General features: G+C 37.7%; 1 protein-coding gene across 7 annotated transcripts in view; it reads right to left on the reverse strand.

Annotated features, from left to right (window-relative positions):
- The window catches only part of KHDRBS2 (KH domain containing, RNA binding, signal transduction associated 2), a 561259-nt gene that overhangs the window by 11844 nt on the left and 525618 nt on the right, over positions 1-23797 (reverse strand). For 4 of the 7 annotated variants that reach the window (XR_001361536.1, XR_001361530.1, XR_001361531.1 and 1 more), the window contains exons 11-12: positions 15128-15161; positions 14475-14644 (exon numbers count right to left, since the gene is read on the reverse strand). The gene's annotated coding sequence lies outside the window, so the exon portion shown is untranslated. Of the gene's footprint in view, positions 1-13217; positions 13365-14474; positions 14645-15127; positions 15162-15828; positions 16246-23797 lie in introns of those variants that run through there. The other 3 variants (XR_001361534.1, XM_014537318.1, XR_001361532.1) reach the window with 2 other exon arrangements.

The following is a 23797-nucleotide window of genomic DNA, read 5'->3' on the forward strand; positions in this document are numbered from 1 at the left end:
TCTCACAAGAAAGTAAATTTCATTACTTGATAGTCTCAATTTCAACATGTTCCACATAGTTTTGGTTCTTTCCAGAAATTCTTCAATCCTGAGATGAGAACATCATTGAGATACTTAAAATTTAATTCTTTAAAGCCAACTCCAAAAAGGAATTTAAAAAGTTATTTGGCCCCATGGAAGAGAACTCATTTTGAATATGTAAATTCTGGTGTTTATGTGTATGTGTTTGCTAATATATATACATATACACATAAATATATAATTATATATTTTTAAATATATATAATCTTTTTTTAAAGTTCTTTAGTTACAGGTTTATCATTAACTACTATAGATCAGAAATTGCAAAAAAGATTGGAAAAAAACACATTTCTTCTGGGGATGAGGGAGAATGTTTTCATGAATAAATGTGGTATTTAAGTAGTCCATGGAGATTTGGTATTGGCAATAGATAACCTTATTAATATTCATATCAGTATTTTCCAAAGCATTTCCTGGAGTGCTGGACCCATACGATGCTATTGCATTTAAAAGGGGGAAGAGGAGAGATCTGTGGTCAAATTGTTGGGAAAACTACATTCCCTCTTGGGACATAAAGTATAACAGCATATTAAAGGTTCAGAAATATTTGACAAGAAAAAAGTGTTTAACTTTATGTTCCAAAATCTTGAAATAAAGGATCACCCTTTCTTTATATAACCTTTGATAACACCCCTAATTACACAGGTAAGTAGAACTGTGCTATTAAGGCTGATCATTGTGATGCATCCCTCACAGTCCTTGCCATAACACACACATTTTTGTGCTTTGTACAGTTTCTTGTGTTTTTATTGAGTGTGACATTTACAAGTGTGTGATTATGGAAAGTTATTTAATCTAAGCCTCAGTTTCCTTATTTGTAAAATAGGGTTGCCATAACCCCTATTCAGGAGGTTGTTGAAAGGATTAAATGAGTCGGTCCATGCACAGTGCTTCGAAACATGTCCAGTCACCTGATAATGACATGACCTTGGATAATTCCTGCAGACCAGCTAGAAATCATTCATATTCCCACACAAAGGCAATCTGTCCTTTTGGTAGTTTCCAATGACAGCAGCGGTTCTCAACCTGTGGGTCGCGACCCCTTTGGCGGTCGAACGACCCTTTCACAGGGGTCGCCTAAGACCATCCTGCATATCAGATATTTACATTACGATTCATAACAGTAGCAACATTACAGTTATGAAGTAGCAACGAAAATAATTTTATGGTTGGGTCACAACATGAGGAACTGTATTTAAAGGGCCAGAAGGTTGAAAACCACTGAATTACAGGAATGTTATGTGAATGAGCACACAGTGCTGTAAACAGAGGTGTTTTTGTTTTGTTTTGTTTTGTTTTCCACAGTAAACTCTAGAAAGTTCCCAGAGCACCCGGAACCTTAAAACAGGTGGTGTGGAGAGCCCTCCCAGATCCAGAGGAGGAGGAAGGGCCAGATCTGCACAGGATGTGTCTGTCCCTCAGGCAACAGCTACCTTTGTTCTCCTGTGTTGCTTTTTGTGTGGTTTAAAACAAATACACCATTTCCTTCTTACCTCTAGAGCAGTGGTTCTCAACCTTCCTAATGCCGCGACCCTTTAATACAGTTCCTCATGTTGTGGTGACCCCCAACCATAAAATGATTTTTGTTGCTACTCCATAACTGTAATTTTGCTACTGTAAACAATATGTAATTATATATGTGTTTTCCGATGGTCTTAGGCGACTCCTGTGAAAGGGTCGTTCGACCCCCAAAGAGGTCGTGACCCACAGGTTGAGAACCGCTGCTCTAGAGGATCATTTATTACATAAGAAAACAAACATTTATGTGGGTATTACTTTCGTTATACAAATATATAGGATAGTACTTGGGAATTACAGAGAGGTGCCATAGTACATATTATTGATCTGTCAATTATGAAGAAGATAATTATTCTGATTTCTTTAGCTTACAGAGTTGTAAAGTATATGGCCTTTGTAATTTGGCTTTTGAATATGGTCAGAAAAGTTTATGAGGCTCCTTGTCAACCATGATACAATCTTTACCTTCCAAAAAAACACACTTTGTTCACCTACACAACCAGAAAGATTTATCAGGTACTAGAGGCCTGGTGCACGAATTCATGCACCAATGGGGTCCCTAGGCCTGGTCTTCGGGATCAGGCCGAAACGGGCTCTCTGACATCCCCCAAGGGGTCCTGGATTGCAAGAGGGTGCAGGCCAGGCCAAGGGACCCCATTGGTGCACGATCAGGGCCGGAGAGGGTCATGGTAGGTTGGCCAGCTGGGGAGGGACCGTGGGAGGGCTCCAGGGCATGTCTGGCCCATCTCGCTCAGTCCTGATTGGCCAGACCCCAGCAGCAAGCTAACCTACCGGTCGGAGCATCTGCCCCTTGGTGGTCAGTGCACATCATAGCAAGCGGTTGAGCAGCCTTAGCATATCATTAGCATATGACGCTTTTATTGGTTGAGTGGCCGACTGGTCAACCAGACACTTAGCATATTAGGCTTTTATTGTATAGGATTTGTACTCCTTTGTGTCTAACTTTTATCAAGAAATAAAGAACAAGTAGAAAATGAATACTTAAATATATGGTATATATTTAAATGTGCAACTACTATTGTCTTTATAACCTCTACTGCTATAGATCTAATGATAAAGTAAGATCACTGAGAAATGACTGTGAAAGCATTGTGTAAATAATAATTTATTATAAATATATGTTTACTGATAGCAACAATAAATTGGTGTGTTGGATTTTTATACTAAAATCTATAATTTTACTTGTTTATATCTCAAAGAGGGACCAACCTTAGTCAGTATTTTCACAAACAGAGATAAATAAATCAAAACATATGTTTATGTAAGTTAATATGTAATTATCTACAGTTATATAATCATAGATAATTACTTAGCATAAATACAGAATTCTAAAACATTCATTAACCATTCCTCCCAGCCATAGAAATTAATTCAGTTCAGTTATTCGTTGTACACATACATTTTAAAAAATAAATTGTAAGACACATTACATTTTTAAATTTTAATATCAGGATGCTTCTCATAATCAAGAGCACAAAATTGTTCTGATTATTTACCTTTTATACTGAAAAATCTTTTATCAATTATGTCTTACAATCAATTTTGTTTCATAATGAAGGAAGTAGAGGATATTGTACCACCATATGTCAGAAACATTTTGTGGATATAAGTTTAAATTACTCAATTAGCCTTCATGATCTTTTATGCTTTCCATTTGTTTGCTTTTTTGCTGTGAAGTATTTATGAATGCTTATTCTGCCTTAGTAATTTTAAAAAAATATGTTTTTATTGATTTCAGAGAGAGGAAGGGAGAGGAAAGAGAGAAACATCAATGATCAGAGAGAAACATCAATTGGTGCCTCCTGCATGCCCCCTACTGGGGATTCAGCCTGAAACCCCGGCATGTGCCCTGATGGGGATAGAACCATGACCTCCTGTTTCATGGGTTGACACTCAACCACTGAGCCACATCAGCCTTGCTTTACCTTAGTCATTAAATTCAGTGATGTAGAAGTCACAGACCTCCCCAATATTGGTTAATTTTTGTTTTCAAAGGCCAAATTGTGAATGATGAACATGTATCTTAGTGAAAAATATATGGAAGCAATGCTATAACACATCCATAATATTCTTGGACCAGCTTTGCTCCCTCAAATGATAATCAAAAGGTAACTGCATTGAAATCATAAAAAGGGGATCTAGTTAAGAATAAAGAATTGTCTCAGATCTTATATAACTTGACCTAAAATGCCATTTTTCTTTATTTTAAAAAATTGTAAAGGAGCAGTACTGAATTAATATAATATTATGCCATCTTGAGTTTGTATGGAATTAGCTACCTTTCTAATTACTTGAAATAGTTTCACATTATTTCATTATCGCTGCATATATGTAAGTCCATTGCCCTAATGTCTTTATTTAGGATGGAGGTAGAATCTAACTTCAGATTGAGAAGGAGAAATGGATAGTAGTACCATCATCATGAACACATGATGAACTAATGTTCCCCAGCCTCTTGAAGACTTCCATCACCACATTAGCAGCCCATTCTAACACAGTCACATGGTGTGATTCATTCACTTGTTCAGTCAAATTCTGAACATTTTTGTTTAGCAATCCTATGGTGGATATCTGGAATTTAGAGATAAACACATGTTTTGTCTTTGAGGAGAGCCTCATGTGGAGACTGACAAATAACTAGGTACTTCCTGTAACTTGTGGTAGAAGAATAACATAGAAAAACCCAGGAGCAGAGAGGGAGGGCAGTCATTCTGGCACAGCATGGCTTAGTAGAGGAGGAGACAGGGTTTTGTCCCAAAGGAACCAGTGTCTGGCCTGAGTCATAGAATATGAGGAGAAATTCACCAAGTGGCTATAGTTGTATGTTTTTTCTCTTTACTAGAGCTCACATTTTGAAACTTCAGATTTAGTTCTGGGCCTTCTTGCATTCTTTCTGTACTCTTCTCCTGACATAATATCATTGATTCTCATGGCCTTAAGGCCATCTCTATACTAATTATTTCCATCTCGTCATCTGAAGTCAGATCTTCTTCGAGCTTCTGTAGAGGGTTAAAGAGATTTTGCAGCGGATCAAGGGGAAAAAATGACCACAAGATGGCAGTAGTGCACACAAATTTTATTGGGAGCTGCTTTGACAAATTCACTGGGGAGAAGTCCCTCAGAGCAGGAGTCTATTCAGAGACAAAGGCTCAGGGCAGCTATGCAGAAATGGAGGAGGACTAGGGGATTCCTGGGAGAGGGTGGTTGGAGAAGGGACTTCTGAATGTGAGCCAAGTCACCAAGCTGCATGGCGGGCAGTCTCTGGGTCAGAGAGCTCTGAAGGGCAGCGGTGGTTTGGGGTCCTTATGGCCTGGGTTTAGCTATTGCTATCAGATGTGGGGTGAGATTTTGCAGATGTATGCAAAACAGGCAGGTGCTAAATGGCTAAAAAAAATCTGCTTGTTTGGCCTATTTAAAAAATAAATGGGTGTGTAAAAATTTGATTTTTTTCCCCTGGCTGGTTTTTGGGTCTCAGCCTCCAATGAAGAAATAAAAGACCTAGAGGCCAATACATACAAGCCATCTTTGCCTAGTTTGTATAACAGCTTCACATCAGTATCGAAAGCTTACCTAACATCTCCATTGGGGCGTCACATAAGTTTCTTGAAATTAACCTGATCAAGACAGAACTCCTGGTACTTCTCCAGTTTTTCCTTCTCAGTAAATGGAATCATCATCTAATATTTGAGGCAGAAATTTATCTCATACATGATCCCTACCTTTTCAATTTAATTCATCAAATTTTGTCATTTCCATCTCCTAATCATCTCTCATATCTAGTTCTCTGCATTGCCACTGCCAACACTTAAGATTAAGCCACAAATCTCTCTTGCTTGGATTACTCTAATATCCAGCTAGGTTGTCTTCTTACTTTACTCATAGCCCCTTTCCATAAATTCCTCAAGAGTTTCTTGTGTTGCTTCCTCAGAGAGGCCTTCTGTAATTGGCCTAAGATAGCCCTCACCCTCCCTACTACCCATTCTCATTAGTCTATCTCAAGCTCTCCATTTATTTCCAGCATAATGATGATCTCAATATGTAATTGAAATATTATGTGTTTTGTTCATTGCTTCAAACCTCCTCTAGATGCTAGGCTTCATGAAAACAGAGACTTTGCCTTGTTCATTTCCTTTTTTTGTTTGTTTTATTGCTTATTTTTTTGACTTAGTTTTTAGTGCAGTGCCTGACACATAATAGAAACTAATGGATATTTGTCAAATACATATATATTTTAATAAAGGACAAATAAGCTGGGGAGGGTGTAGTCAGGTGGGAAAGTTTCTTTTTCTTTTTTTTAAGTGTTAAATGTGTTGTTGCATTACATATACAGTTTAACAATATGGAAACTTTTTAATGCCTTTTTTGATGAGGTAAAGGACTTCAAACAACTCGGGGGACTATGAATAGCCTTTGAATGAACAGGTTTCAAAATAATTCGATTAAATTACTTCTGATTCCTTTACAAGACTGGGGATTATTAAAAAGTTGATTGTAATTGGCTGTTTTCCAATTTTTTTTAGATGAAGAAAGAGGAAATAAGAGTAATCATCATCATTAGGTATTTAAAAGGTACATGAAGGAATATATTCTACCAGGAGTAAAAAAGAAAGAAAAACTGCTTAGCAAGAGGACATAAAAATCTTAGAATTCTGACCTTCAATCATGCCTTTTCACATTGATGATGCATCTACTGCTATATCTTTTTCCTGCTTACTATTACTTATGTATTCATTGTCTCTCTGTTTCCTTTCCCTTTCTCATGCTTAATGGGAATGCATCTATTCTGTATTAGAAGTAAACCTGCCTTAATTCGGAGATGGTGGCAAAAATAGTGACATCAAGAATAAGAACATGATTACCGAACACTTACTGAATATCTACTGTGTGCCAGGCATTATTCTAAGGGCTTTACATATTCAAGCTTATTTAATCCCATAAGAAGTCCTATGAGTTAGGTATTATTATCTCCCATTTACAAAGGAGTTAACAGAGACAAAGCAGGTTCCATAACTTGCCTACCATCTCCCAGAGAGTGGAGTGAGAACTTGAAACCAGCCTGTCCTCTGAGTCCCTGTTGTCAGCCACCATCCTCTACTGCTTCCTCCTATAGTTATGCCACACTCTTTCTGTTTAGTGATCAGAATTGTTATGTAGGAGAAAGGAGTGCACATGCTACAGGTATATTCTAAAGATACCAGGGTTGTGCTCATAGAGAAGAAAAAGAAGTTTGTAACAGTAAATGTAGGGATGCCTTATTAATTTTTTGAAAATAATTAACTTTTTGCTAAGATATTTGCAGTCTTTCTTAGTGGGTAGCACCAACAGTGGATAGCAGAGACTTTCTTGTCTTCCCCTCCCCCCTCTCGATAAAAACCAACTGAGAAGTCTGTGAGCCTCTTTCTGGGAGGAGACACTATCCATCCATGAAATTTTAGAGTAGAGAGTAGCACCTTGGCTCCTGTCTTTTTCTATTCTTCTACTCCTCTTTTCATTTTTTTTTTACAGTAAGACTTAAGATCTGATATGACTAAGACTGGAAAGAATTCTCTGCTCTTACAGCTTCATTCATTCACATTATTTATTCAACAAGTATTTCTGATAACCCACGATGTGCCAGGCTCTGTGTTAGGCTTGGGTGTCACGTGGTGAAGCAAGTCGTTGTGAAGGAAAGAGAAAATGAAAGCATAAAACACACACATATGTACCCTCACACATATGGGTGTTTTCTGTATTACCTATACACATATGTGCATATACTTTATATCTACTATGTATCTCACTTATTTGTATAAGTTTAACATTTTTATTTATGTTTTTATTCTACATATACTTTATATATAACTATACCTATTTATATAGGTATAAATATATGTATATATGCATAAATACATTTAACTTCTTTATATGCTTATTCTACATATACTTTATATATATGTATTATGTAAACGTATATAGTTATAAATTATCCTAAGTGCTATGAAAAAAATGAACAGGTCTAGTAATAAAGAACCAATTATCAAAGATGGGGATTACTAGAAGGGCCATAGTGAGTCCCTGAGAGAGGTGGCTTAGGGATATTCCTGGCTTTAGAGAAAAGTGGTAAAAGGGTCTTGAAGCCCCTGGGCTGCCCAGCCAGGCCCATGGACTCTGGGCTGGAATAAAGGAAGCACCCAGAGCCATGTCCTGTGTGATTGACCTAACACCCAAGGGTCTCTAGCTTCAGAGTGAACTCAGCAATGTGTTCATTTGACAAGGACTAAAAATGCTGGCACAGATATTGGTAAAATCCAGAAGATATTTAGTTCACAAGTGGTGTGAACTTTCTATGAGGAGACAGAAAATGTACTTCTGACCACAAAGCTATGAGTTTAATTGGGTAGAATAAACAGATGCATGAGAAATGACACTGGAGGCAATGGACCAAAATGTACAAAGAGAGCCATTATCTATGGAATGAAAGAGCATGATTGAGCTCATCCTTTCCAAGGGAAATGAGTCAGAGACATGGAATTTACTTAATTGATGGTGGAAGCAGCAGGAATATAGTCGGATGGACACTGAAAATAAGGGTTCAAATTTAGGAAGACAAACACAGAAAGAGGGTGCAACTATAATGAAGGAGAACATAAATAAGACAATGAATTCAGAATCTTTGTCCTAAATGTGCTAAGGTGCTTCCATTCCTCTTGTGTGCCTCGTTCCCTATTTATCAATGTTGGTCAACAAAACACAGGAACTTCTATATGTGGGGCACAAACACCAGGCATTCTGTGAAATAGCCAGTGTCTGCTATATGTTTGCTGGCAAAAAATGTTCCTAGTGCAAAAAAACAAACCAATCGAAATCTTTCATCCTGTGATCCGAAATACTACATTTGGCCAGCATGAGAGGCCTTGGAACTGTCAGAATATTTTTCAGAAATAGTACAACAAATATATTTTGAATGATTCCTAAGTGCCTAGAAAGTTACAGAGCACGGGACTGCAGAGATGACACATGGTCTTCATAGTCCTTTCATTTTGGAGCATAAAAGCTAATGGGAGACAGAGACATAGTGTATTTCAGACAATGCAGTATGTGGGCATGGACAAGGACAAGTGGAGTCGCCCAGACAATGAGTACGGAAGTTCAGATAACACTCCTGGAAATGTGGTTATTTGGTGGAGAATTCATAACACAACAAAAGAAAATAGAAGAAAAAAAGATCATTTCAGGAAGGGGAGAAGCATTGGGCAATGCAATAGGATGGGGAGTGTGCAAAGAGGTGAACATGTTCACAAAATATTCTTTTTAGAAACTCCTCATCAATTTAGGTTTCAGTGTTCAAATTCCAAAATAAGTTTAATGAAAGCATGGGATGCACATCCCTAGTTTGACACTCTGGCATTAAGAGTATATTCCTAGAATTAATTTAAACTCCCTAAAGCCATTTTAAAATTTGGAGTTGTTTCAGGGCCCAAATGTCTTTCCTTGGGAAGAAAGCAGCAGGAATAGAATTTTAGAATGATAGCAGCTCACAGATCCATTTCCCACCCTGTCCGTCATCCCTGTGGAAATAAGCTGGGAACCCTGTCATCCTCTGTGACTTTCTAGGAAGGATACTACCATTTGGTAGCAGAACCACTCATAAATCAGCTCCCTGTGGTGAATTTGGGGAGTGTGGCTTGAAGAAGGGGGAGAGGCTGGACTAACATTCAAGTGTAATGGCTGAGTGTCTTGTTAGCAGAAATGAAGAAAAATAATTTTTCTCTGCTTTCATCTTAGGAACATGGCACAGAGCAGACTCAAGGTAGGATCTTCCTTTAACTAAAGGAGAAGGGCTGCAAAGAGAACAGTGACTGTGGGAGTTCATACTCTAGATCAGCGGTTCTCAACCTGTGGGTCGTGACCCCTTTTAAGGGTCGAACGACCCTTTCACAGAGGTCGCCTAAGACCATTGGGAAACACATATATAATTACATATTGTTTTTGTGATTAATCATTATGCTTTAATTATGTTCAATTTGTAACAATGAAAATACATCCTGCATGATTCATAACAGTAGCAAAATTACAGTTATGAAGTAGCAATGAAAATAATTTTATGGTTGGGGGTCACCACAACATGAGGAACTGTATTAAAGGGTCGTGGCATTAGGAAGGTTGAAAACCACTGCTCTAGATGGTCCTCTGAGATCTTTGGGATGAACACAGAGTAACTGCACTTCCAACAGTGTACTTTGCCCAAGAATTCAGTTGAGCAGGAGGAGCCTGTATTAGACCTGGAGTCAGTCAGGGTCCAATCAAGGAAAATAGGATTCACCTGGAATATATAAATGCCGGATTCTTATGCAGGTTATTGATGAAAGCCCAAAACAGGTAATGAAAGAGACAGAAGAAGCCAATCAGAGATAAGTGAGGCCAATAGATTTAGCAAGAGGAAAAGGTCATAACCAACCCCAGGCTGGAAGGACACAGAATGAGGGGGGAGGGACTTGGGTTACTTGGTGAGAGCCAGAACCATGGCAGGCTTCAATGCTGCCTGGGAAGGTGCAGGAGGCAAATGAATGTCCAGAGAAATGCCCTGGCTTCTCCCTTGTTCCCAAGTTCAAGTCTTTTGCCATTGCCCCCACCCCCAAATCCCCATTGGCAGAAGCCAGCTGTGAGCCAATTGAGACAGTACTCTAGGAAGGGAAGCCTTGGGCTCAGACCTCTGTCCTGTGCATGTGGGGGGCGGGGGGGAGGCGGGAAAGAAGAGACAAGGAATGGATCCAAGGGCAGACTGGCCCAAGAACCAAATAGGAGAGTTAGGTTCTGTAACTCCCAGGACTATTTTGCTGAAAAAAAGGAAGCCTGCATTCCAGAGACTGGGTTCTCAGAAGGTTTGAGTCTAAGAAAAAATATCTTTTTACACATGTTTTCTCACTTTCTGGGCTTTGCTTGACCAGGTCATGGTAAAATGGGAACATCTACCATGTTTTAATTTGGTGAGAAACACTCATGAGAAACTAGTTTTAATTTGGTGAGAAACACTCATCAAAAACGACAATCTGATTTTTGTCTCTAAAAGAAATTTCATTTTAAGATCCTATTTTGTAAAACTTTGCCGACCTGTAAGATTTTCTGTTTGTTGTGCTAGCGCATTCTACAAATCAGAAAATCCTTGAATTATCAAACAAAGGCTTATTTGCCTAAATTACCATGTGGGCCTAACGTGAAGAAGTGGGTTTGTTTTGAGTCTTTGTGCATTTAGTGACCTGCGGTATTGTGATAAATGCCATTGCCTAAAACTATGCAGTAGGAAGCTTGGGCACCATCTGTGTTTGTTTCTGTGGGAGCAGTAACTGCCTAGAGAAAAATCTGATGCTCATTTCAAAGATGCAGTATAAACAAAATTCAAGATGATGTTTTCACATAATTATTCCACCTTTCATTTACATAGTACTCTATGCATCTCAAAGTGATCTGATGTGCTTTCATTGAATGGTTCTTCACAGGACTTGTGGAAGTTGGGTATGGGCTTCGGGAAGATATAAAAGCTCAACCAGGAACAAAAACTGAAAATAGGAGTCTTTTAGTAAGAAACCATGTAGTCTCATCTCCCGTTGATAATAATAGAAAATACTTATTGAGCACCTTCTCTGTGCCAGGCACTTTTTAAAGTATATCACATATATTAACTCATTTAATCATCAGAACAGTTCTATGAAGTAGGTATTATTATGTTATCATTTTAAGGATAGACTAAGGCAAAGGGAGGTTAAGTCACAATTAGTAAGATATGAGCCTTAACGTCTAACAAAATACTGTCTCAAGCAGTGTCTTCTTTAAATATGTACTCAGAAAGCTAAGCAACAAACTTAATCACAGAGACATATATTTTATATTGAGTGTCTTCTAACATATGCATGTAACTCAGTGGTGTACTGGCTCTCTGGGGAAAAAAAAAAAAAGCCCTGATGATTTGTGCCCTCCCCCGCAATTTACATATTGGAATCCTAACCTAATGCCCAATGGGATGGTGTTAGAAGAGGGAGCCTTTGGGAGGTGACTATGTCATGAAGGTTGTGTCCTCTTGAATGGAGTTCATGTTTTTCTAAAAGAGATCCCACAGAGCTCCCTAGCTACTTCAGCCATATGAGGATACAAGGAGAAGTCTGCAGCCTAGAAAAAGGCCCTTGTTTGACCATGCTGGCACCCTGATCTCAGACTTCTAGACTCCAGACTCCAGAACTATGAGAAATAAATATATCCTATATAATAAAAGGCTATTATGCAAATTATCCCCTTGACCGGGAGTTCGACTTGGGGTTCAACTGGGAGTTTGACCAGGGGGTGGGGCCGATCTGCCAACTGCCCACGGCTCCTGCCCCTGGCCGGCCCCTCCCCTGATTGGCCCCACCCACCCCAAATGGGGGCAGGGCCAGCTAGCCAACCCCTATCCCAGCCAGCCCCACCCACTATCGGCCCCGATTGGGGGCGGGCTGGCTGGACACCACCTGTGCACGAATTCGTGCACTGGGGCTCTAGTGTTGTTTATAAGATACCCAGTCTGTGGCATTTTGTTATAACACTTCAGACAGACTAAGACATAGCATTTGCCAATTTCATGGTATAAGTACTCCCAGCAGCATCCACTTCAAGCTACCAGAGTGAAGCCACTGAATGCATAGTTGAGAAGAAATGCACATGTCTGCATCTAGTGATCTCATGAGCTTGTGGCTCCAGCACACCCCGGGCTGATTAAATTACTGTTGTACTCAAGGTATGCCATGGAGTTGATGATCCACCCTTGAGATGTTCTTCAAATGTGAATTCATTTTTATTTTCAGCTGTTTTATAAAATTCAATGTGAATTAAACTATTTTAGATATGTTCATGTATAATCACTGCTTAGAAAGAATAATGTAATCATGTCTATTTTTGGTATGTTTTTACTGATGATAATCAGGCTTGTCTGGGATGAGGTAATCACACAACAGCTGGAGAGGGGAGGCTGAAAAAGTGTAAGCATTTATAGGATGGCTAGTAGATAATGCCTTGAGCCAGACATTTTCCAAGCCATAGTTTCTTGGGTCATTTTGCAGCCCATCTATAATAATAAAAGTGTAATATGCTAATTAGACCAGACAGCCAAATGACCTTCCGGACATCCTTCTGGACAACCTTCCCGATGAAGCCAGGGCTGCAAGGGCTGAGCCCCTTGCACGAATTTCATGCATCAGGCCTCTAGTAGGGTTACTAAGATCCCAGTTAGCAATTTGGAAGGCTTGGGTTCTGGTCTAAATAAGAATTTCATGTGTCTCCTACAGAGTATGATCACCTCAAGAATTCATTCATTAGTCCTTTAGGGAGGAGTGGCCACTTGTGTAACCTCATTAGCCAAACAGTGTCAACCAAACCAGACACATGGGGAGAGCCAACGAGGACTTCCCTTGAGTGGCACCGAGGCTGAGCTCAGGCATCCAGTACTCTGGCAGTGGCTTTTGCCCAAGCTCTCTCTTCCGTATCCTCTCTGTTCTTTCTCTACTATCAAAAGAGTATTTTTCTTTATTGTTAAAGCTTCATCACCACTAAAAACGCTTTACAAACACATGTCCACAGCCACTCACTACAGGATGCCTTCCTCTTTTATCCTCCAAAACACATAGATGAATAGTACAATCAAAGCTTTCTGTCATCAGCTCAGCATACTCTTTTTTCCATCTGTGTTTTGTTTTCCTTCCGTTCTTTGTTCTTCCTATCATTCCTTCTTCCTCAAGAACCTGTTTTGAAAAGTATTATGAAATTCCACTGGGGGGGATATGAATATCTCCTAACATTTCTTCTACAACATCAACAACAACAAAAAGTTAGGGAAGTTTGGCTTGGTTGGGGCTGGGTAGAGGTAATACAGTAAAACAAAGTTTTTGGTGATCTTTTTGACAGTCATGCTTTTAAAAATCCCTATTAACAACAAACCAAACAAAAACAAATAATCCCATTCCATAAAAATGCAGGTCAGCAGATCGAACCTGGGAAAGTGTGGGAAGCCTTGTTTCTCCCATTGACAGGATGGCAATTGCGTGCTCCTCCCTCTGGAAAGACTGGCCTGAGAAGAGGGATTTGCCTGCTGCTCTGGGCATAAACATGGATGGAGAAGGTCCCTTGCAACTCCTTTGCCTTTTCCACATTTCTTCTTCCCCTTCAGTCTTTTATTTCTCTTTATTTCATTATTTTCCCCCCATCACCATTCTACCTCCATCCTCTCTCCTTCCCCCTTTAGTCTTTTTATAGGGAAAGAAAACATCTAAAAGCTAACTCTGCTGAGCTAAAAGTATTAAAAGTCTTTGCCAGGTCATGGGTCCCACATCAAGAAAAAAACAAACAGAACCAGACCTTCTGAGGCAAAATACTTTATCCTTCACATGGAGAGCATTGAAATCTGTCCCACAAACAAGGCTGAATGAATAAACCAAGTAAATTCACATGTACCTTTTATTCAATCAACAAAAATACATTTTGCATATTCTAGTTTCTAAGCTTAAGATCTAAGAATCCAAATTTGAATAAAACACAGATTCTACCTACCCATTGGCAGTTTTCAGTCTTAATTTACTAATCACAATTTACTAATTGTGATTAAATTTCTTTATTTCAGATATAATGTTAATAATACTATACAAGCTTTCAAGCAAGACTTTAAACCTGAGTTGCATGTAGCCATGATGTAGATATATTACTAGATAATGGAACATTCCCAGGTATTTATTGTTGTAAGTTTTATTATCTATATAAGCCAATTGGAAATCTGGAATGCAGAAAAAGCAACCTCAAAGGCAAGATTTAATTTTGAACTAAAAATGGAAAAGAAGAAAAAGTTCTGTTTCACCAACCTCTTATCCATGTCTGACCTTTCACTGAAATCGAATCTCTTCTATAAGCCATCTTTTAAAATCTCAGCCTAAATGGACCTCTTCTTTTGTAATCTGCATAATTAGCATGTTAATATGCTCCACCTGTATTTTAATCCATGGTTGTTATTCATAGTGCAATTCAGAAACACCTGTGGAGTTAAAAAATACACAGTTTCAGGCTTCAACATCACAAACTTATTCAGTCAAGGCAGGAACAGTCTAGCATCTGTATTTTTAAAACACAACACACATAACACACTCACAGTTAAGAACAACAGTTCAAATTACACTAGACGATTTGGCATCTTATAATGACACATAATCTATTTGTGCATTTATATGATCATATCCCCAAGTGAACTGAATCGTCTTACATAGAACTTTTTCTGCACTAGTAAGAATTTCCACACTTCTTGTTTGAAAAAATAACAAAGAATTTCAATGACCTCTGTATAACACTATCATATCTGTTTTTCTATTCATATTCTTTAAATAGTGGTGGGAAAAATTTGATCATGAACAAACATCATGTATTCATCTTTATTTAATACTGCTTTTCAGAAAGTTTCAGGGCAATTCCTAGAGACTTTCAGAGAAGGATGCTCTTTCTAGCACAGTGCAGTGAAACTTACCTTGGTTCAAATCCAAATTCTCTTCTCATTTGTCCTACGGTGAGGAGAAAAACAAAAGATAAAAGTTGTAAAGTGCACGCCATTAGTAAACTCAGTGCGTTGCAGAATAGCTTATAGAATATGAGGTGTTAGGGAAGTCTCTTGGCCCCGAGAACTTCCTCAGCATCAGCTTTCGTGCCTGACATCCTGATAATCAGTTACTCCAGAGATGTCTCATCTAGTCATAGAACGTCAGGTGGAGAGGCCTGCTGAAATAACTAATCCCACAGTCTTCATTTTTAACTGCTGAACCAACTTAGGGCTAATAGTTAAAGCAATTTATACACTTTTTTTTTCTGCCAAAAGCTTTATTGTTTCCATTTGGTCCACTGCATGGGAGAGGGCTTCAGGGTGGTTAAAAGAATGGCTAGTAGTTTCCGGGAGAGGCTCAGGCAAAAGCCAGACACCAGGGGAATGCAGAGGGGCCCCCAAAGGCCTGAGGGTGAGCCTTTCCAAGAGATACTCGCCCAGCCCCGCCTGGGGGCGGGCCAGCCTGCGGGGTGAGCCAGGTGTCGCCCATCTTCTTGATGAGTTTCACCTGCTCACCCAGGAAGCGGTTCTCCCGGAAGTTGCTGAGATGGGGGTCTGAGCGAGTGGAACTCAGGGCCTGCAGCTACAAAGGGGCCTGGTTCAGGCTTCCTCTCCAGGGCCTGGGCGGCTGCCATGGCGTCCTGAGTTTTGCCCACTCATCTCAGGAAGCTTCAGCACATCCTGGAGGCGAATGCGGCCACCGCGCTGGTTTTGCAACTTTAAGAGACACTCAGCGCCCTCGACTTCTTCTCTGCCGACTCCCAGAAGAGGCCCAGGCCCTCCAGAGCCAAACCATCGCGGTTGGAATAGAAGCTTCGAGAGAGGTAGGTGTGGGGCCCACAGAGGCAGGTTGGCCAGGCGGGCAGCCTCCACCGCGGTGGGGTAATTCTGACGAATTTGGGAGCCATGGTTGTGCGGCAATAAGGAGTTAAGTTAGGAAAAAAACCTGGTGTGTTGGCTGGTTCTGAAGATGGTGACTGGGTAAGACGCAGGAGAGTGGCCGGAGGCTGGAAGAAGGGGTGTCCTTGGATCTGTTCCGTCCAAACACACTGTTGAAGCAAGAGACAGATCTGGGACCACAGGGCAGTCCAATTTATACACCTTTGTGGGGTTCAAGTGTTCTGCCTTGCAGAGCTGTTTTAAGGGTCAGTGAGAGAACACAGGGAACCCCAAATACAGTGCCTGCGGTAAACTAGTCACTTGTTATTATCATTAATGTAGTAGTAGTAGTAATAGTAGTAAAAATGCCAGTAATAGTAGTAAAAATGTCAGTTAACTTCTAGTTTAGTTAGGTGCTCTTTGCTTGCCTCTTAAAATGCACAGTACTTATTAAAATATAGCTATACTAACTAGGAAGAATAAAAAAAGTTAATGTTGTGTTGGTCAGTGTGGTTTAGTTGGTTGGAGTGTAATCCCATACACCCAAAGTTTGCAGGTTCAATTCTGGATCAGGGCACTTGCCTAGGTTTCAGGTTTGATCTCTGACCAAGGAGTGCATGGAAAGGCAACTGATCAGTGTTTCTCTCTCACAACGGTGTTTCTCTCTCTCCCTCTCTCTCTCTCTCCCCCTTTCCCTCTTTCTGGTAGCAATAAACATGTCCTCAGGTGAGGATTAGAAAAAGTAAAGAACAACACCACCCAGTTACTGTTGACCAGAAAACAGGAAGGGGGCATATCATCCTCAGGCATATGTTGTTAAGGAGTCAGACCTTCATCTGGATTCAGATTTTCTCACTATGAGAGTAGCCCAATGCTCTCCATCTCTCTAAGCTCTCCATCTCTTTGTTTCTTTAACTGTAAAATGCAGAAAATAAAATACCTCTCTGATTGGGTTATTGTGAAGAAGTCATTATACATGAAAGCATTTCAAAGTCTCTGACGAAGAGCAAGCTTCCCATAAAGGTTATTTTATTATTATTAACACTTCTTTATTATTTATAGATATGGTTACCATAATTTGTCATGCATACTGGGGACACATCCGAGAGTGAATGGTGGTGCTATTAATAACTGTGCTGGGACAGCAGGCATAATAAACCAGAATGCATGGTCACCTTATCGGCAATATATTTTCTAGCTGAAAGCAAGTTCCCAAGGGAGTATTATATTGTGCACGGGAATTTACATGGAACTTTTTGGAAAGATGTTATGTATGGGTCAGATTCAACATGGGCAGAAAAGCATGGTGTGCCTCCATCAAAACTCCTCTGAGACAAAATAGACGGAGGCCTGGTGTCTCTCTGGTATTCATACCTCAGCTGAAGTCTCTCCCAAGTTCTCTCTGAAAATAAGGTCCTGGGAAATGAACTTCCATTCAACATTTTAAAATTTTACTTTAAGTCTTTTCAAGAGAAGCTTTCTGATATATCTCACACAGTTCCCTGCCTCATTAAACAAACATATGCATTGTAATGTATACTCTCTAAGTAAGTCCTTTTAAAATAAAAGTGCGTATAAAGAAGAAAACAGAAACTTCTCTTCTGAACCACCTCTATCCCTGACCACTCATCCAGCCATACATTTATCCCTCCTTTTGTTTTCGAACAAATTAGAATTTTAGGAGGGAACAAATAATCATGGTCCTAGGCTGGCCCATTCTGCTCCATTCCACCCCATTTCATTCTACAAACAGTTATTGGAAGCCCACTATTCATCAGCGCTCTCGCCAAAAAAATTGAACTTTCCCTCTAATACACGGAGGTGATATTAGGAAGGACAATGACAATAACTCTTCAGACCAGGGCTCCAGAAAGATCCGTTCAGGTATGGCGGGTGACATTTACTCTCAGGAACACTGTGTCCCCTGCTTATCAGAAATCATGTGAATATTTATCACATTCCCTCAACTACATATATTTTCTTATTAATGGATTTTAGTTTCAGTTTTTACTCTGTAATACAGAAATGCATAACCTTAAGTTCTGGTGCTATAAGACATACAAAACCATGTGCATTTGAGAATCAAGGCATTGCTGCTATGCTGCTACAGTGTAGAATTAAACGAAAAGTCTCTCACATGTTTGACATTAATTTCATGTTCTATTTGCTTTCCATCAGATGCAAAGAGCTGCTTAATCCATTTAAGCATTTCTTTTTGGGCCCCTAATGAAGTGTTCTGTTCCTGTCTTGTAAGTCAAGTGCACACATGGCATCACAAATGGTTTATATTCTACGAGGACTCACCTCCATGGTTAAAATCTTGGACCCTCCAAACAGTCAGTGTCCAATTTATTCCAGCTTTTAGTTTTCCTATCACACATCTTCACCTATAGTCCCAGATGAGCAGAACAACTGTAAAGCATTATGCAATTACACATATGGGCATCTATAAGGCATTCCCATAAGGGATATCAATTCGGCTCATGGCAAATTTAACCACAGTAGCAGCTGTCAAACATACTCAAAACAAAATGAATTATCCATCCAACCTCTTGTACTTAAGTGCTTTTTATATTCTGTGTTTTAGAAAAACAGTTTAGCTTTAAGCAGCATTCAAGCTAGGATCAGGCTCTCCTGAGGAAGTTTTTTATGAGATTGAATGAAGATAATGACAACCATTAGTCATCGCATTAGCATGAGGCATGAGGCACACTACAATATTTATAAGCAGCTAAGCCATGACAGTAAAATTATGACATCCTATAACGCGGGCAGGCTTTTGACTGCAGCTGACTGCTATTTTGTAAAGTGGAACTGGTCTACGTCTGGTAGTAGTATATTTAATGGCATGCTCATCATAAGACCTAATTGTTTTCCACCACAGGGTACGAAGCTTTATGTCTTCTATCAACCAAAACCAAATAGTCATACTGCTTAATGGCTATTCAATTAATGTTTATGTGCTACTTTTACACCCTGAATTATTTGATGAATAAACTCAAAGAAGCTATTTGAGAACTAAGTTTCATGGAACCTCTACTCTTATTAAAAATCCCCAGGTTCTTAGAGTAGTTCGAACTATCAGCTAGGGAATACAGACCAGACATTGATATTTAAAAATCTTCTACACTCCCATAAGAATGACAGAAAAATCAAACGTTGGAAGGAAATGGTCGATGTAGGTTGAGCCTTGCTGCATTCAAATTGAAGATCAAAACAGGGTTAAAATAGAAATAACCTGGTCAGACTAAGTCAAAAGGTGAGGCTTGGTTTATTAAACTAGAAATGCTCAGCTTTTGTTTTGATTGCTTTTTTAGCTTGTAACTCCAAACCTATTGATATTTCTACTTTCCTTATATAAGACATAGCACAGCAGTAGCTGATTGTATAAATTCAACACCCTTCCCTTTGGTAGAAGTTTTCTAAAATTACTGAAAATATATTTTTGCTGAAAGACTGCCATTTTTGAATTTATGAAAAAATGATTTGTTTTTTATAGTTATTTGAATATGGCAAAAATACATTTATTTACTCTTCTCCATTCTAATATAAGAGATCTAATGTCTCCAACATGTGGGCAATTAATAGTATCTCTTATTGTTCCATGTTAGTTGGCACCATTAGACAAAGAAAAAAGACAGGCAGGCAGGGGAAGGAAGGGGAGGGAAGGGAAGGGAAGGGGAAGGGAAGGGAAGGAAAAAGGAAGAGGGAAAGGAGAAAGACCACAAGAACTGAGGGAATGAGAGAGAGTATTCATTTCCTTTTGGAAATTAAGGCTACTTTCACACCATGCATGGTATTTACAAGTGCTGATGTATATATTTTAGTGGAACTGTGGCTGCCCTCTTCTCCCTGTCCTATGGTTGCAGTGGTTGGCAAACTCATTAGTCAACAGAGCCAAATAGCAACAGTACAAAGATTGAAATTTCTTTTAAGAGCCAAATTTTTTAAACTTAAACTATATAGGTAGGTACATTGTTATTAACTTAATTAGGGTGCTCCTAAGGCTTAGGAAGAGCCACACTCAAGGGGCCAAAGAGCCGCATGTGGCTCGCGAGCCGCAGTTTGCCGACCACGGGTCACATATCAACTTGACATTCATAAAAAGGGATAAATCAGATAGCAAGCTTAAAAAATGTCAAAACATTCTTGACAAATTTCCACTAAGAATACAACTGAGAAATGACAAACTTATCACCTGGTTGGCCCAAGTTTAAAGCTAACTGCTTTTGAATGTAAGCCAATAAACCTTTCATATTTTAGTTTATTTTGTATTTCTTTTAAAAATACTTTATTGTTGACAATATTACTGATGTCTCATTTTCTCCCTTTATTTTGTATTCCTTGTATATAGTTGGGCTGATTTGAATTGGATTAGTTTAGCACTTGTACTATAGTTATTAAATAAAGGTGGCTCTATGGTTTATAATACATTAAGAAACATTTTAGCAGAGCAATTGACTTTTATTATAATTTTAAATGTATCATTGCTTGACATTAAAACCAAATTCATTGCACCTTAACTGGGTTTTTTTCTAATTCTACATATCGTTAGATACTAATTAATATTCTAATTCATATCTAGTCTAGTTTTGAAGCTACTGAGCAATTAATATGTGACATATAATTTTGAATGTGTTGGGTGGGCATTTGGTAGATGACCTGATTAGGAATGAAATAATAAATCCTTAATTTTAATTCCAATTAGAAACTCATATAGTATGTTTCTCCAGTTATTTTATAGCTGATTTTCATATATCAAAAATTAGAATAATGGAAAATATTTTAGGATATTAAATATGAGGAACAGACTTGAGTGTTATTATGTTAATATAAGACATACGTCACTAATGTTAAATGTAGTCAGAACTATTAGATGATCCTTAAGTGTTTTATGTCATACATTTTTTCTGTTAACTCCATTATAAAAGTCTATTTTAAAATATGAAAGGAATTACATCAATTATAAGTAATGCTTATCATGAGAATTGGCTAATTTTGGCAAATGTCCTATTTTAGATGATCAGTTCAATAGATAATACTTGTTTCTAAACGTCACCATTTTAAAGTGAGAAAAAGATAAACTTTTAAAACTGCCTAATCAATAGAATTAAAGGCTGAGTAAATATATGATATGGAAAATATAAAATTTATACTAATTCCATTAAAGTATGAAATAATAATCTTATTCATTTGCTTAAGTTCTGGTAAGATCTGAATCTTTTGAAGGGATAAGTGTACCCGGCATTAAAAATGTTATGAAACAGATATTTTATACAATGTAAGCAAGATCTTATTTTGTTTTCATATTTTAATCATAAGGATCATTAATACCTTATTTTGTGCTCCAATAATTTGATTTTGAAAGTGTAATTCCATCATTATATATAGCCATTGACAATTTAATGGACTGTACCTCGTTCTGAAGTTTCTGTTCTCAAATTCTATTTTAGCTGTTTGTGCACTAAAGATGATTAATAATGAATAAAAAACTACTATACTTAGGAAGCAATAGTCTGATAAGTTAAATGATTATATTTTTATGTTCCTATGGTCCTATTAAGAGTAAATATACTAGTTGTATATACAAATTATTTGCAAACTAAGGTAAATGTTTTCTACAACTTGATAAGTCTGTAAAATTGAATACAGCTGCAATATATTAATGTTAATGAGGGTTACTTTGAGAAATAAGGTATACTTCTACTTCAGTAATAATAAAGTCTAATTAGAAAATAAATAAAACAAGGCACTTATAATATTTTAACATTACTAAAACCAAATCTATTATTAGAAGAGAAAATAATGCCTAATTAGATATTTAGCAAATATCATTATCACATAATATATCTTTAGAAATAAATACATGCTCTAGAAACACCCTGCGACATATACAAAAAATCTTACTCTTTTTTTGGGGGGGATGAGCATCATAGACATAATTAAAGTCATCTCTCATTTCTTCTGCATTTCTAACACTTCTCTACATTGGGAGAGGGAGGCAGCAGGAATGATCTCATCACCAAATATTTGTATCTGTTATACTATTTGAAACTTAGGTGGTATATCTTATTTATATAATGAACCCTAATGTTTTAATTGTTTACCTATGCTTAATTTTAAAAAGTGCACGTCCTGATCTCAGAAGTTAACCAGAAACCTGTGTTCTGAACACATCAGAACCTGAAATGTATAGCACAGTTCAGCTATCTGATAGACCACAGGAGCAAGAATTCAGGACATCATGTCAAATTCAGGAATGAGGTGTGACCTGGAAACTAAGTAAGCCTAAGACTCTAATATGCTGCTTCTATATTAGAGTAGCTAGTATATTTTCTGCACGGTGTAATGCAGCAGATTAATTGTAAAATCTGTATTGAAATGCCACGTATTACTTCAACAGTGAGTTTGTGACATGTAGGTATTTCTGGGTCCAAGCAAAGCACTTTAATAATAAAGGTGAACAGAGATAAACTGAATCAAATAGAATCCTCCCTGATGACTACACTCGCACAAAAAAAGCCTGTCTCTCCACTGCTAAATGAAATTGTTTAGGAAATTAAATCAAAGTCAACTGCTGATCTGTTTAATTTAGACTCAAACGTTCAGAGATCTTTTTCTCAAAATAGGGCGCTTGATTTAAAATTAGAAAATTGCAGTGACTTTGTTTGGCCTTTGCAAACTAAGCCAAAATTAGACTTTGAAATTCACAGGGCATTTAAACATCTGATTTATTCAAGGCTTATAAAGTCCCCACCCCTTTTTTAAAGATGGAAGGACTAATGTGAATATGAAAAGTGATAGCCAAAGTTATGCTAATGTTTTATCTAGTGGCAGAATAATTCACTATTTTTTTTTCTTTTTAAGTTCTGAGAATCACAGATGCTAAAAAAAATGGAGCGGGTGTTAATTTTGATGTATTATAAATAAAAATTGCAATGCTTCCGATAATTTCTTAATGTTTTACACTTTTAATTCATTTTAATTTCTTCCTCTTCCAGCTAAATCAGAAAAAAATAACTCAATTCGGTATATACTTGACATTTTGAATTCACTGTACACTTTTGTAATCATTAGGCTCTTGATTTTGAGTAATTAATTACATGTGGATCTGATACCAGTAAGCTGTTTTTAAAAAATTTATTCAACATTATGGCACATCTTTAGAAGGTATCTATATGTTAATTATTAAAGTTATGAGTGAATGTTTCTATATAGGTAAATGTACATCTCAAAGCTTTTGTTTTACTTATAGTGTGCGTTTTATTAAAAGCTGTTTAATAATTATTACACATGGACAGTGTTCTCTCTCATACAAACTTGATCTGTCTTTCACCACTGATGCTATCATTTACAAAAAAAACAAGATTAGTTATTTTGGAGAAGTTAATGTTCAGAACATGTCCTACCATTTAGAATTTAGGTGATTTTGGACAAATCTCTTAACCCTATGAAATTTTGTTTCCTTATCTTTAAAATGAGGGTTAGAAAATTTGCCCTGCTTTCTTCATAGAGCTGTTGTGATCATTAAAACAATACTACCTTCAAAGATATCACGGCATATATAGGTATCTAGATATACATAAAAAGTATGTACATATGTCATATACAATATTAGCATTTTACATAAAAATGATATACTATACATATATCATAAATAGTACAGAAGAAATGTAAGATTAGAAAAAGATGGAGGTTAATATTTATTCATTTAGTTATACT

This window comes from Myotis brandtii, unplaced genomic scaffold (assembly GCF_000412655.1).
Source record: "Myotis brandtii unplaced genomic scaffold, ASM41265v1 scaffold176, whole genome shotgun sequence".
In the NCBI taxonomy this organism is placed as follows: Eukaryota; Metazoa; Chordata; class Mammalia; order Chiroptera; family Vespertilionidae; genus Myotis; species Myotis brandtii.